This window comes from Heptranchias perlo, chromosome 10, assembly GCF_035084215.1.
Source record: "Heptranchias perlo isolate sHepPer1 chromosome 10, sHepPer1.hap1, whole genome shotgun sequence".
NCBI lineage: Eukaryota > Metazoa > Chordata > Chondrichthyes > Hexanchiformes > Hexanchidae > Heptranchias > Heptranchias perlo.
Window position 1 is genome coordinate 56177687 of NC_090334.1, and position 13128 is coordinate 56190814.

Sequence of the window (13128 nt, forward strand, 5' to 3'; positions counted from 1 at the left end):
AAGCTTCAGCCAGAACTGGCTTTTTAAAGGCTACACTCTAATTCTCAAGCACCACAGCATATTACTCCCTTTTCACACAGGCTTTATACCAATCACTACTCCAATGGATATGCAAATGAACTGACCCAATAAATTCTCATGTGAATACCTCTCCAGAGCAAGAGGAATGCAATTCACTGCATAGAAACTCAGGGTGTTTGCATCTTTATCGTTCTAAATTAAAATAGCTTGGTCATTTTGCATTGCACCATTTCTTGTCTCGAAACAGTCCAAGTGAACAATTTTACATTGAGCTGGCAAACCATATTGTGCGTAAAACCTTGTGATAAAGGTTCATAGTCCTCCACTTCAATTCCTATAATTATGTCTTCACGTTCTTTTTTTTGTTGCTTAAAAGCTATAATAAATCATCTCCAGGCCACTTGTAGGCTTATCTTGAAAATGACAATAATTTAAAAGAATGTTGCCATTTACTTGAATTACTGTAATTGCTTATTTGAACCATCCCTATTACTGTGCTCCTACTGCTAAAATGGAGGGACATGAAGATCAAGTTTGCGTGAGTGTGTGCTTGTTCGACTCTCCTGTTACAGTGCGGATTTCCCTGCATGGTGCAACATCCTGCTGGAAACTTGTTTGGCATCTACTAAGTGTGCACCACCGACGAACATTCATATTTTTTATAAAGAAACAAAGAGAGTTTTAACCTAACCATGGTAAAATCGGGTGAGGTGTAAAACGCTGCTCTGATCCCGTCAATTTCCTGCCAGGTGGGTTACGTTAAAATTACCCCCAAATGTGAAAATCTGAAATATGAACAGAAAATACTGGGGCATGATTTTGACCCCGAGCCGGGAAGGGGCGGGGGGTCAAATTGCCGGTGGGAAACCCAGAAGTAGGGTTTTCCTGGACCTCCTTACGATTTTGAAGTGTATTGTATGGATGGGGGGGGGTGGGTAGGCATTTTTTTTTATTCGTTCATGGGATGTGGGCGTCGCTGGCGAGGCCGGCATTTATTGCCCATCCCTAATTGCCCTCGAGAAGGTGGTGGTGAGCCGCCTTCTTGAACTACTGCAGTCCGTGTGGTGAAAGTTCTCCCACAGTGCTGTTAGGTAGGGGGTTCCAGGATTTTGACCCAGCGACGATGAAGGAACGGCAATATATTTCCAAGTCGGGATGGTGTGTGACTTGGAGGGGAACGTGCAGGTGGTGTTGTTCCAATGGCATGGGGGGCATGGGTAGGCACGAGGGCATTGGTGGGCATGGGGACACCGGTGGTCATCGGGGTTCACGGGTTGACAGGAATCAGTCATTGGGGGAGGGATTGGAGGTCAGTCACAGGGTGGGGGTGTCGGGATCGGGGGTCATTGCGGGGGTCTGTGATCATTGGGGGGGGGGTCAGAGGCATCGCAGGGGTCCGCGATCGTTGTGGGGGTTGGGGATCGGGGGGTTCCACGATCGTTGGGGGGGTCATTGCAAGTAAACTTGTTGGGCATGGAGGAAGCACTCCTGTTGCTCCAGGCCCACAAGCTATGCCAGAAAGGCACTTACCTGTAGTTTCAGGTCTTCTTGCCTCCTTTCATGTGGCGTGAAGGAAACGGCCGGGGAATCCCGGCCCCCAGGGGTTCAAATTGCAAATTCTGCAAAAATGGAAGCCAGCAGCCTCCTTGAAAAGTTTTAGTCACCAACCCGCCTCCTGGGGGCGGGTTGGTCACCCGCTCCTCGTCCTGCCCCGGTAAAAACCAGAAATGGACGGGTTGGGGGCAAGCTGGGGGCAGATCTGAAATGGTTGCGATTTTGAATGGCCCCCCACCCCCAACCCACCCGTTTTTCAATGTTAAAATCATGCCCCTGGACTTGGACAGCAGGTCAGACAGCATCTGAAAGAGGAAAGACAAACTTAAAGGGGTAGAGATTGGTAATGATGCTTAACCAATTGGCACGCACCCCAATGGGGAGACCTGAAGCTCACCGAAAATTGGGTCTTGGCCGAGCTGCCAGGGCCTTTCGTGCCTCGAGAGGCAGCTCACCCATTTCAACACGATCAATTTTGGAACGCCTGCCTCGCTGGCAGCGCCCCTTCAGGTGTGTTCCGGGGGGAGGAGGGAAGGATAATGGGAGGGGAGCCAATCGCAGGCTGGCAGCAGACCCCGGAAGTGCTCCATATCAAGCTGTTAAAAAAAATAACATATTTGATGGCGGCCACATGCTTGGCCGCATCCACGACAGGACAACCTGAGCTGTCCTGAGCAGAGCAGGCCTAACACCTGCTCTGCTCAGGACAGCTCAATTTGGCAGAGGGATCCTGAAACAGGTGTAAGGCCCTCATTAATATATGCAAAGTTCCTAATGCCTGTTTTAGGTGGTTGCCCGGGACAACTGCAAAGCCGCCTTTAACAATCTGGCAGCACCTGTGACGCAGGCGCAGAATGCATTGCGCCAGATGTGTTAAGTTAAAATCATTGGCCAGCCATAAGTACAATTTTACAACAGTGCGAATACAGTTCATCTGAGAAATATTGGGGGGAATCTTGTTTTCAGGATGGAGTTTCAGCAGAGCCTCCCACACCACCATATCTATCCCAGCCCCAATCCATTTTCCTGGGTCTGGGCTGATTAAATATGCATGGAATCCCGACATCAAGAGGGAACCCACCAGCGCAAAAGAGAAGAATCCTAACAGTGCTGTAGTAAGAACGGCACCAGAAGACCTGGCGAGAGACCTTAAAGGGGCAGAAAGGATCCTGAAGATCAGAATCAATGTGCCTCTGAAGGCCTCAGCTGAGACCAGGGCCTTCCACAGGGGCCAGAATAAAGAGAGAGGAAGCCATGACAAGGCATTATCCCCTCTTGGGGGCATCTCAGGTTTGTTACCATAGCCTCCCAAGGCAACTGTACCTATGATGATCCCTTAAGTAGGCCTCACCTCCCCATTTCCCATTCCCCCCTCCCCATTCTGTCAGAATTATTGCTGCATAACATTAGAATCTAGAACCTACATCCATGACATTGCCCTTTATGCCACTGCCTTGAATCAGACAACACTGGGGAAAATTTCTTGTGTGTAGATGCTGCAGTAAAATCAGAAACCTGTGTATATAAAGAATGCTTTTGTTCTGACATACAGAGGAAATCTGCTCTCATTATTTGCTAGCAGGACCTGAAGTGTGAACAGTCAGACAGTCACAAGGGCATAAAGGGTATAAAATCTGAGCTGGAACAGTCAACTGTAGCTGTCAGTGATTCTTTCAAAAGCACCATTATCTCCATAGTCTCAAACAGTAAAGATAGTTTAGCACACTGAATATCAGTTTCATTCCATATACAGTGTAGAATAAAAAAGAGTGAATTAAGCAGAATGTGCCATAATAGAGTTTACAAAGATGACTATTTGAAATATAATTCAGATGTGCATTAATCATCAGTTAATGTTCATCATCACTACAGTTATCATTAGAGAATCTGGGAGCAGCCATTTTCAATTTAAAAAGTAAAATTTGTTCTGACAAGATGTGACCATTAAAACTGTTGCCTTCAAGCAACCACATTTCAAAACACCCCCAACAACAACAATTTGCATTTATATTAGTGCCTTTAATGTAGTAAAACGTCCCAAGGCGCTTCAGAGGAACTTTATCAGACAAAATTTGATACTGAGTCATGTAAGGAGATTAGGACAGGTGACCAAAAGCTTGGTCAAAGAATTAGGTTTTAAGGAGAATCCTTAGTGCTGTATATAATAATAGAACCTGTGTTAAGAACACTACATAGCGAAAATTAAGAGGACACAAAAGTTAGAGTTGATTTAAATGGACGACTTCATATTCTGCTTGTAACAGCTCCCAGGAATATAAATTTATTTTTTTCCCACAGGATATTCAGTAGGCTGCCCATAGCATACCTCCCTTCCTGCCTGCAGAAGAGTCCTAAAGGCTTATCCCTTTGATCACGCCTTTGTGCTCCATTCTTAAATTCCTTTATTTTTTACTTGGCATCTACTTATCGCCCTTGTAGTTACCTGAAGAGTGCTAAATAAATGTACGTATATTAAAAAAAATACAGGTGATTATTCAGAAACGAGGATGTCAACTTTAAAATGAGGCTAAATTGTATGATCAGTTTCTCTGCTGTACACTTAACCTGACCTAGAGGTAAGAATTACGGCAATTGCATCTCACAAAGAATTTACAGCACAGAAACAGGCCATTCGGCCCATCCGATCCATGCCGGTGTTTATGCTCCACACAGGCCTCCTCCCTCCTTACTTCATCTGACCCCATCAGCATATCCTCTATTCCTTTCTCCCTCGTGTGCTTATCTATCCTCCCCTTCAATGTATCTATGCTATTTACTTCAACTACTCCTCGTGGTAGCGAGTTCCACATTCTTACCACTCTTTGGGTACAGACGTTTCTCCTGAATTCCCTATTAGATTTATTGGTGACTATCTTATATTTATGGTCCCTAGTTGTGGTCTATGGTGTTTAGATGGAAACCTGCCCCCCTTCCATGGATGCAGGCAATCTTCCCTTCACATAAAGTATTGTTTTAAAATTATATAATAATATAAGAATTTAAGACATTTGCTCCCAGATCCAACAGTAACTGATCTCTCTTTCAAAGATCACCAAAAATTGAAAATGAGATAAGCAGACTAGAATTAATCAGTCTAAATATTTTTTGTAAACATTTATCTGCTCATCAAATGGAACTTTCCATTTCAGGTACACAAGCCTAGATTTCTTTTTTTTTGGGAATGTTATTTCCAGAATACCATTGGCAGATTTTAAACAGACTCAAATGGAAGTGTAAGTAGCTTTCAACTTTCTTAGATCAGCTCATTAGCAGAACTTTGGGTACAGATTTAGATGGAATCATACCACAGACAAGTGGTCAGGGTGAAAAGTTGTGTGTAAATTAAATTTAAAATATCAGGGACAATTGAAGTATCACAATGGAGAGACAAACATTCTGAAAGCATTTGGTGAGCCTCAGAGAGCAGTTCAACCTATTCTCAGTCTCTGCCAAGGCTAAGGGGGCAGGTGACTAGGACAGACCAGCAAAAATGAGGGGTAATGAAGTGCAAGGTACAGGCATGAGTTCACAGGCAAGTGATGGAGCAGCCTGGATGTTGTTAGATTGCAGCTGGAGTAGAGGTTGTGCTGCATGAGATGGGTGCAAGGAAGGTTGCCCTCTGTGCCACTCCACAATACCATCCCCGTAGATCAGCACTGAAGCATGCCTGGCCAAGTTCCAGACCACAGATGCCTGTTACTGTCACTTCACATGAGATAGATGCTTCTACCACTGCTGCTTCCACCCATGAGAAAATGCTTTGGGATGCAAACCTGGCTCATTTCCAGAAGTTGGGACTTCTGCCATGTTTTTGGATCCAGCCGCCACAATACACCCCAGAAAATTGGGCAGTACAGGTGAAGAAAATCTAGGCTGCAGTATCAACATCAAGCTCTCCCAAATCAGGTATAACACAGCCAGATGCAAAGCAGAAGATCACTCCACTCTACCCCAACGTTGTGCTTCAAACACAACGTCAGAAGACCACCCCAACTGCACCAGTGTGAGAGTTATTCCCATTCCCAACACCAACCATCCCTTCAGCCTATCTGAGGGATCTTGTCCATTAGGGGCAATTTTGTGCTTTAAGCCCATGCCCACGAGGAACTGGATTGAAAATGTATAAACTCCTTTCACATAGGTCTTTTACAGCCAGCAGTCAGAGGAGAATGCTGCCACATCAGTCTGGGTTGGATTTGAACCAGATCTCAGTGGTGAAAGGCTAACAGCTAACCCACTGCACTACCCAGTTCTCCTTAAGTGCTTCTGACAGTGTGCACATGACCTTCAGAGATTATGGGGCATGATTTTAACATTGAAAAACGGGTGGGTAGTGGGTTGGGGGCATTCAAATTCGCAACCATTTCAGACCCGCCCCCAACCCGCCTCCAACCCGCCCATTTCCGGTTTTCACCGGGGTGGCATGAGAGGCGGGTGACCAACCCACTCCCAGGAGGTGGATTGGTGACTATAACCTTTCAAGGAGGCTGCCGGCCTCCATTTTTGCAGAATTTGCAATTTGAACCCCTGGGGGCCGGGATTCCCGGGCCTTCTCCTTCTGCCACATGAAACGAGGCAAGAAGGCCCGAAAATGCAGGTTAGTGCCTTTCTGGCACAGCTTGTGGGCCCGGAGGAGAAGGTGTGCTTTCCCCAGGCACAACAAGCCTATCTGCAAGGACCCTCCAACGATCGCGGAACCCCCCCTCAATATCTGCACCCCCCCACAATCTCCGACCGCCCCAACTATCCCTGACCCCCCCCCAACGATTGCAGACCCCCCACAATGACCCTTGACCCCTCCAACAAGCGCAGACCCTGCGATGACCCCTGATCCCAACACCCCCCCCATGACTGACCTCCAATCCCTCCCCCATGATCCCCATGCCTACCAGTGCCCCCATGCCCACCCATACCCATCAGTGCCCCCATGCCCACCCATACCCATCAGTGCCCCATGCTCACCCATTCCCATCAGTGCCCCATGCCCACCATACCCATCAGTGCCCCATGCCCACCCGTGTCCATCAGTGCCCTATGCCCACCCATGGCCCCTGCCCACCCATGCCCCCCCCATCCGTACACTCAAAGACTTACCTGAACACGTCCTCTTCCAGGCTGCTCTCCCATCCGACTGAGACCAGCCCGTCAATCAGGCCGGTCAGTCAGAAGGCAAACTGACAAAAAAAATATAAGACATCCTTACGTCAAAATCGTACGGACGTCCGGGAAACCCGTACTTCTGGGTTTGCAGTTTGCAATTTGACCCTCCTGCCCCCTTCCCAGCTCGGGGTCAAAATCATGCCCATGATGTATTAGAAGTGTTTGAAACATGTCTCAGAAATGTTGGCAGTAATACTCGTCTAAGGTTTGATTCCAGTTCTGATAAAAAGCAGAAATTTTTCAAAAAAGGAAACCACTCAATTTAGTGAGGTTCTTAACATGAATATTTGCTCCACGATGGTTTAAACAGTTCCATTATCTGGCTCTTGCAAGGGTTTTATATTTAATCTCACTGTGAATCCAAATGCACAGCATGCAATGTTTACAGAACGATTTAATCTCCCTATTTACAGTTTGAACTAATCCATCACCCAAATAGAAAGGTCAGCTACATCTGAAGGCACAGGGCCTAGACTTAATTGCCATGCCTAATAGTTTCAGCTTCATTTGATAGAAGTCTTCCACAGACTAACCATGGCATTTATTTATCAAGCCTTCATTGAGGCCCATATAGATGTGAACTTCTTCATATGACTGTTAATTCATTGCTCTAGCTTAACGGCATCGAATGAGTGAAATATTTAGGTCACATTCTATATGGATTTGATTGACTCTTGATCGAATGTCAGCACTATGGCTTAATACTGTCATTTTGTGTTGCAGCAGTTCTGAAGGTCATGGTCAAACTCCCTACTATTTACCCATAATCCTGCCACTGTTGGGCAATGGATGTCATCTGGATAACATACTTACTGTTTTTCCTGAACTGTTGCCTGCTACAGCCTTTTATCCTGGGGTTAGGGGAGGATTGATGCACAGGCATTACGCTGACGCATCAGAGTCCTCTATGCTTAGAAATACAATATTTAGTTAAGTATATAATTATGCTTCAAAAGAAAAAAAACTGAAGTTTCTTTTCTGAATTTGTTAACTAGGCAAGTAGCATTTTAAGGCCACCAGCGACCAATCATGTCTATAGTACAAATCTTCAAATCTGCCATCTAATCTATAGTTACAAATCTCTTCATGAATTTAAACTCCATAATTATACTTCTTGTGGCTGCTTTATATACACAGCTACTATCTAATTAGGACATGTCCATAGAGCCTTAACTCCAGGCGATCTTTCCTCGGTACTGTAGGGTAAAACTCTTACAGAACTTAGCTCAATGAGGAAGTACTGCTATAATTAATTATGGTGCAGCCAATAAAAAAAACTCAACTGACCTTTTGTTATCCCATCTGGAGCTTCTAAAACCCAATTTTGGTTGGAGCAGTCCTTTCATCCAATTATTTTGATTCAAACAAAATTAGGAATATGGGAGCGAAATTTGACCTCAGCAACAGCGCAAAATGAGCTCCAGCGAATCAGGGGCTTGTTTCAATGGAAAAGAAAATCAGGCGGGCGTGAAACAAGCTGCCGATTTGCTATCGCCTATTTTAGACTGCTGCTGAAGTCGAATTTTATCCCCTATGTATGCAGATCCTGATTAGCAAAAAAAGGTGCTGGGAGTGCTTGAGAACTAAAAGCATCAACCTATCTCTACCAATAGGCTTTTTATTAACTGCTGAGTGCATGAACAGGCACATTAACCTGCTTAGGATTGAGCCTGTTACAAGAAAATGGCTCAGTTGTACAAAATCTCAGCTCTTAACTTGAACTATCGGTTCTTAATTTGTGAAAAATCTTACTTGCTTAACTGGGTCCAAATAAATTCAGACTATTGCTTTAGTATAACATAATTTTATTTACTAGTATAATTAATAGATCAGTTCCAACAGTGGCTGAGAATTATGCCTGTGAAATGAAGGCCCATTATAGGCTATTACTACAAAACAACAATTTGGTTTATGAGGATATATGAGAACTTGAATTGGAGCATTAACAAATATTCCATCTGAGCATTCACATTAACAGAATAATTGAAGTTATAATTATAGCTTCTACTGATTATGATGCTGGAAAAGAGTCCAGCATCATTGCTTCTGATTTGATGTGTCCTGGTTGTGTCTAAAACATAATCGCTCAGTATTTGCTTTAGTGGCTTCCAATTGGCTGGAAAATAGCCTTTGTAGTTGGTTTACAGCCAATCAAAAATCAATTTTCTGAAAATCCAGAATGGAGGTGGAACTGAGAGGGAGAAGACAACAGGTGAGGAAGATACTTTAACTTTTTAAACAAAAAAGGTATGGAATAGATAGACTAATTTAAACTAGACAGAATAAATTATAATTAAAGTTAAAGCAATAAAAATAAGTAAGGGGGTGGGGGAAGGGGAGCAGGCTGAACAGGAGTATTTTTTTGAAAATTTTCATTTCAGGAGTGTTTACTTTTGTAGTGTATGATTAATATTATAACAATGAATGTATTCTGACATTTCATTTAGTTTATTGCTGTAGTACCAGTTTTCCTTCAATGTTAGCGAAAAACTTAAAAATTAAAGGCTAGCCCAGGGAGACAGGTATTTCCTGGCCCTGCCAGGAGTTTAAGGGTTAAGCGGTTTATGTATTGGGATGTTGTGTTTTGTAGTTTAATTTATATTTTAGTTAGTTTTTCATTGAATTGCATCTATAGAGGAGAGTGACAGGATCAATGTGAAACCTTCTCACGTGGTGCAGCTGTCAAGGCTAGTTTGTGAAAAATTGATATTACACTTTTGTTATTGCACTGCAGGAAAGGCCACAGCCATTGTATAATAATCAATGAAGCAGTCAATAAATAAACAAGAGCTTGTAACATGAATTGTTCTGTGATAACATGTGGCCATATATATTTACTGACTCACTGCAGATATTCTATACAGTAGCTTTTAAATTTTCAATCCTTTTCAGGTACAAATCAAATACTCCTTGATTATTGACCCAATGAGGACAATTGTAGTTGTACACAATAATTTAACCCAAGTCAGTTCTGATGAAGGGTCTCTACTAAAATGATAGCTTATCTTTTCCCTTTTAAGATGCTGATAGACTAGCTGTACAATTCCAACATTTTCTGTTTTTACTTCCAATGCAGTTAAGTAGTGCCTGTCACATCTGAAATATTTTATAAGCTTGGGGCCATATTTACAATGTGGTAGAATTTCCGTGGGGATTCTTCTGATTTCCCGCCATAACTTCGCTCTACGATTGGCGGAAACCCTGGAGAAATGGCTGTTGTAACCTTGTTCCTATTTTTCACTGTAAGCAAAGGAAAAATGACAAAGCACGGAAATCTTTGTGAACTTCCAGTATGATAGAATCACAGAATGATACAGCACAGAATCAGACCATTTGATCCGTCAAGTTTGTGCTGGTGCTTTCTCCACATGGGCCACTCAGTCTAACCCCACTCTCCTGCTTGGTCTCCGTACCTTTAGCAACCATCTAATTTCCTTTAAAAGAATTTATGGTCTGTGCTTCCACAATAACTGTCAGGAGACCAGTAGAATTTCCAGAGAAATGGCTTAGATGCCCTGTGGATCCTCAGGGACATTCAGCATAGAATGAATTCTATTTGCATGTCGAGAAAAAAATTCCACATGGTTACACATACGGTAGATGATGTGAACTGGTTGGCAAGTCAACCTAAACCTGACCAGGTGGAGAATTTACTGACAGGTAGAACAATCTTAGGAGCAACTGTTTTGATGTACATTCAAAGCAAAGTTGTCATTGAAAATCTTCCACAGTTCAGATTAATTTCTTTAAATGTACTTTATATTGTTAAGCAATAAAAAAGAGAACATTTGTAAGGCTGATGCAACATTACAGAAATAAGTGATAGATGCAAAGAAAATATTGCACGTAAGTGTTTGTGTTGTGAATGGAATCAAGTTTCTGTTACTTTGTCTCAGTTTGTTGTCCCTTGTGTGTCAGGTAGAAATTAAACAGTGTTTCATAAACTAAGCAGTTTATGAAAAACGAACTGCTTCTAAAATTGATCCTGTGACTTTCTGAACTATTTGCTGTTAACATATAAGGATAGCTGAACAAACTCTGCAATCCTGACTGTAAAATTGCCTAATTCAAACCTGAGCTTACTATATTTAATGTTCTGTCCGTTTCCATGGCGAAAAATAATCCCTTTCCAGAAAATGTAGGGAATAATTATTGAACTTGCTGTTTATCCCTCATATAAAACCTCCAGGTCTCTAATATATTCAGAGGAGCGCACCTACAGCGAATGTCAGCAACAGTGAATTTTAAATTTAATTTAAAAGGAGATACGACGTGCCCTATAAAGTACTTTATAAAAGTGTATGGGAAAATAAACTCACAAAATAAGTACCTATCTGTTCTCTGTCATTAATGTTTGATGTTACTGATCTAAATAGGACCTGGAAGAATTTAGATCGAACTGTATTAAGTCAAATTTACACTCAGGGTTACATCTTTCTTTTAAAACTCCTAGCCATATCTAGAATTTACTATTGGGGGGGAGGTGAGGTGGGGTGGGGGGAGTGGGAGGGGGGGGGTGAATTGGCCCTGATTTGGATTCTCTGTTCATTTTGAGTTGAATTGAATTGACATGGATGAAATTAACCTGGAGTCACAATTGAGTTTTTAAAAAAAAAACTCAGTTCTTTCCTAAAGATCTTCTAACATCACTATCTCTACCTGTAGTAACACTACACAGGGCAACATAACACTACTACATCTACCAGTAACTCATCGATCTTTGATCTAGTATCTGCTGTAAAGGATTCCAGGTTCTACCTTCTCTTGTTGCTGTATTATGATGCCTCCTATGCCAATGCCCAAGATGTATAGCCCATTTTAAAAGCATGGCCGAGAAATTAGATCATGCCCAAAAACAGGCGTGCAGGGACGAGGTACACTGCAAACGCCCATTCATGTGGGCGCAGGGGCCACGTAAAATTGGTGCTGGCAGCTCATTCAGCTGCAGGTCAGATGTGCAGCCAGCGCTGTCGGTGCTGCTTATTGGCTGTGACCTGTTTGGGTGGGTCGGGGAATTAAGCTTCCCTGATACAACTTAAAGGCAGCCTGCAGCTCTTAAAGGGAAGGTGGACTCTGGCTGAGTACAGGAGGGAATGTTTGTGAACAGAAAATGGCTCCAAGACCTATAGATCGGGCCCCCGGGGTCCCTGATGCCACTTTGAAGGCCCTGGTCCTGGCGGTGGACATGCTGAGAGAGATCCTGCTTCCCTGGGGGGCAGAAGCCCTCCAGGCATCACCTCCATCATCAGTAGGAAGAGGTGGCTCAGGAGCTAAGCTCCCAGGCTACGATGCCAAAAGAAGTTTCATGACCTCAGCAGATTTGTCAAGGTAGGAATCCTACCTCTCACCTCAACATCTCTCTCCTCATCTCTGCACCACCTGCAGCCCCACCACTCAAAGCACTCCCCTCCCTTGCTTCCCTCCACTCTCCTACAATCATTGCACCTCTTTTTACTCCATCTCCTCCTCCTAGTCACATATTCTGCCCCTCCTACTCTCAACACTATTGGAACCCTCACTTCTCCACAACTCACACCTTGCACACATCTGTTCTATTTGACCATGACCGAAAGCAGCTTGCTTTGCTATGCTCAAAGCAGCTCACAAGACTATCACTAACACACTCCCTTCTTTCCTGCAGAAGGCTGCTTACAACATCAGACAGCAGACAGTGACCGGAGAAACCAGAGACCACCAGCACTCTCTCTCCCCATTACAGGAGCATGCGCTGGACATCACGGGCAAGGGACGAGTCACGGCCTTGACAAGTGGAGATGCCGTGACTCGTCACTTCACACCTCTTTTTCCCTTCTCACTATCTCACCTGACACATTCTGCACGACAAACAGCAGCTGCTTTCAGCAGCCACTCATCTCTGTCTGCTCTCCCTTCACACTAAAAGATAACCCTCGTCCCTCTCTTTCATTTCAGGTGCCGAAAGTTGTCAAAGTCCATGTGCCGCTTCAGGAAGAGGAGGGCAGCTGTCCTGAAGATGCTGCATCTCTCATTCTGGCCTTAGCAAGCACCAGCTCAAGACCGGCACCATGTGTACTTCAGAGGGTAGGCTAAAGGATGGGTCTTTACATGGTGAATCATCGGGCACAAGTGTGCAGGAGCTAGGGCAGGGGAATAGGATGCCACAGGTGCCAACTCACTAGAGCTGCTCAGCTGCAGAGGACTCAGATGCTGACGTCGAGGGACCAGAATACCGAAGAAGTCTGATGCTCATCCTTCCACCGAGCTAGTGCAGAATGGCTGAGAGCATGGAGGTGTCATGCAAAGAAATTGGGCGCTGGGCTACATTGTAATAACAGTGGGAGTGGTTGGTGTCTGTGGCACCTTCAGAGGCATCTTGCCTGTTTATTGGGATCCAATTTGAGCTGGCTGCATTGC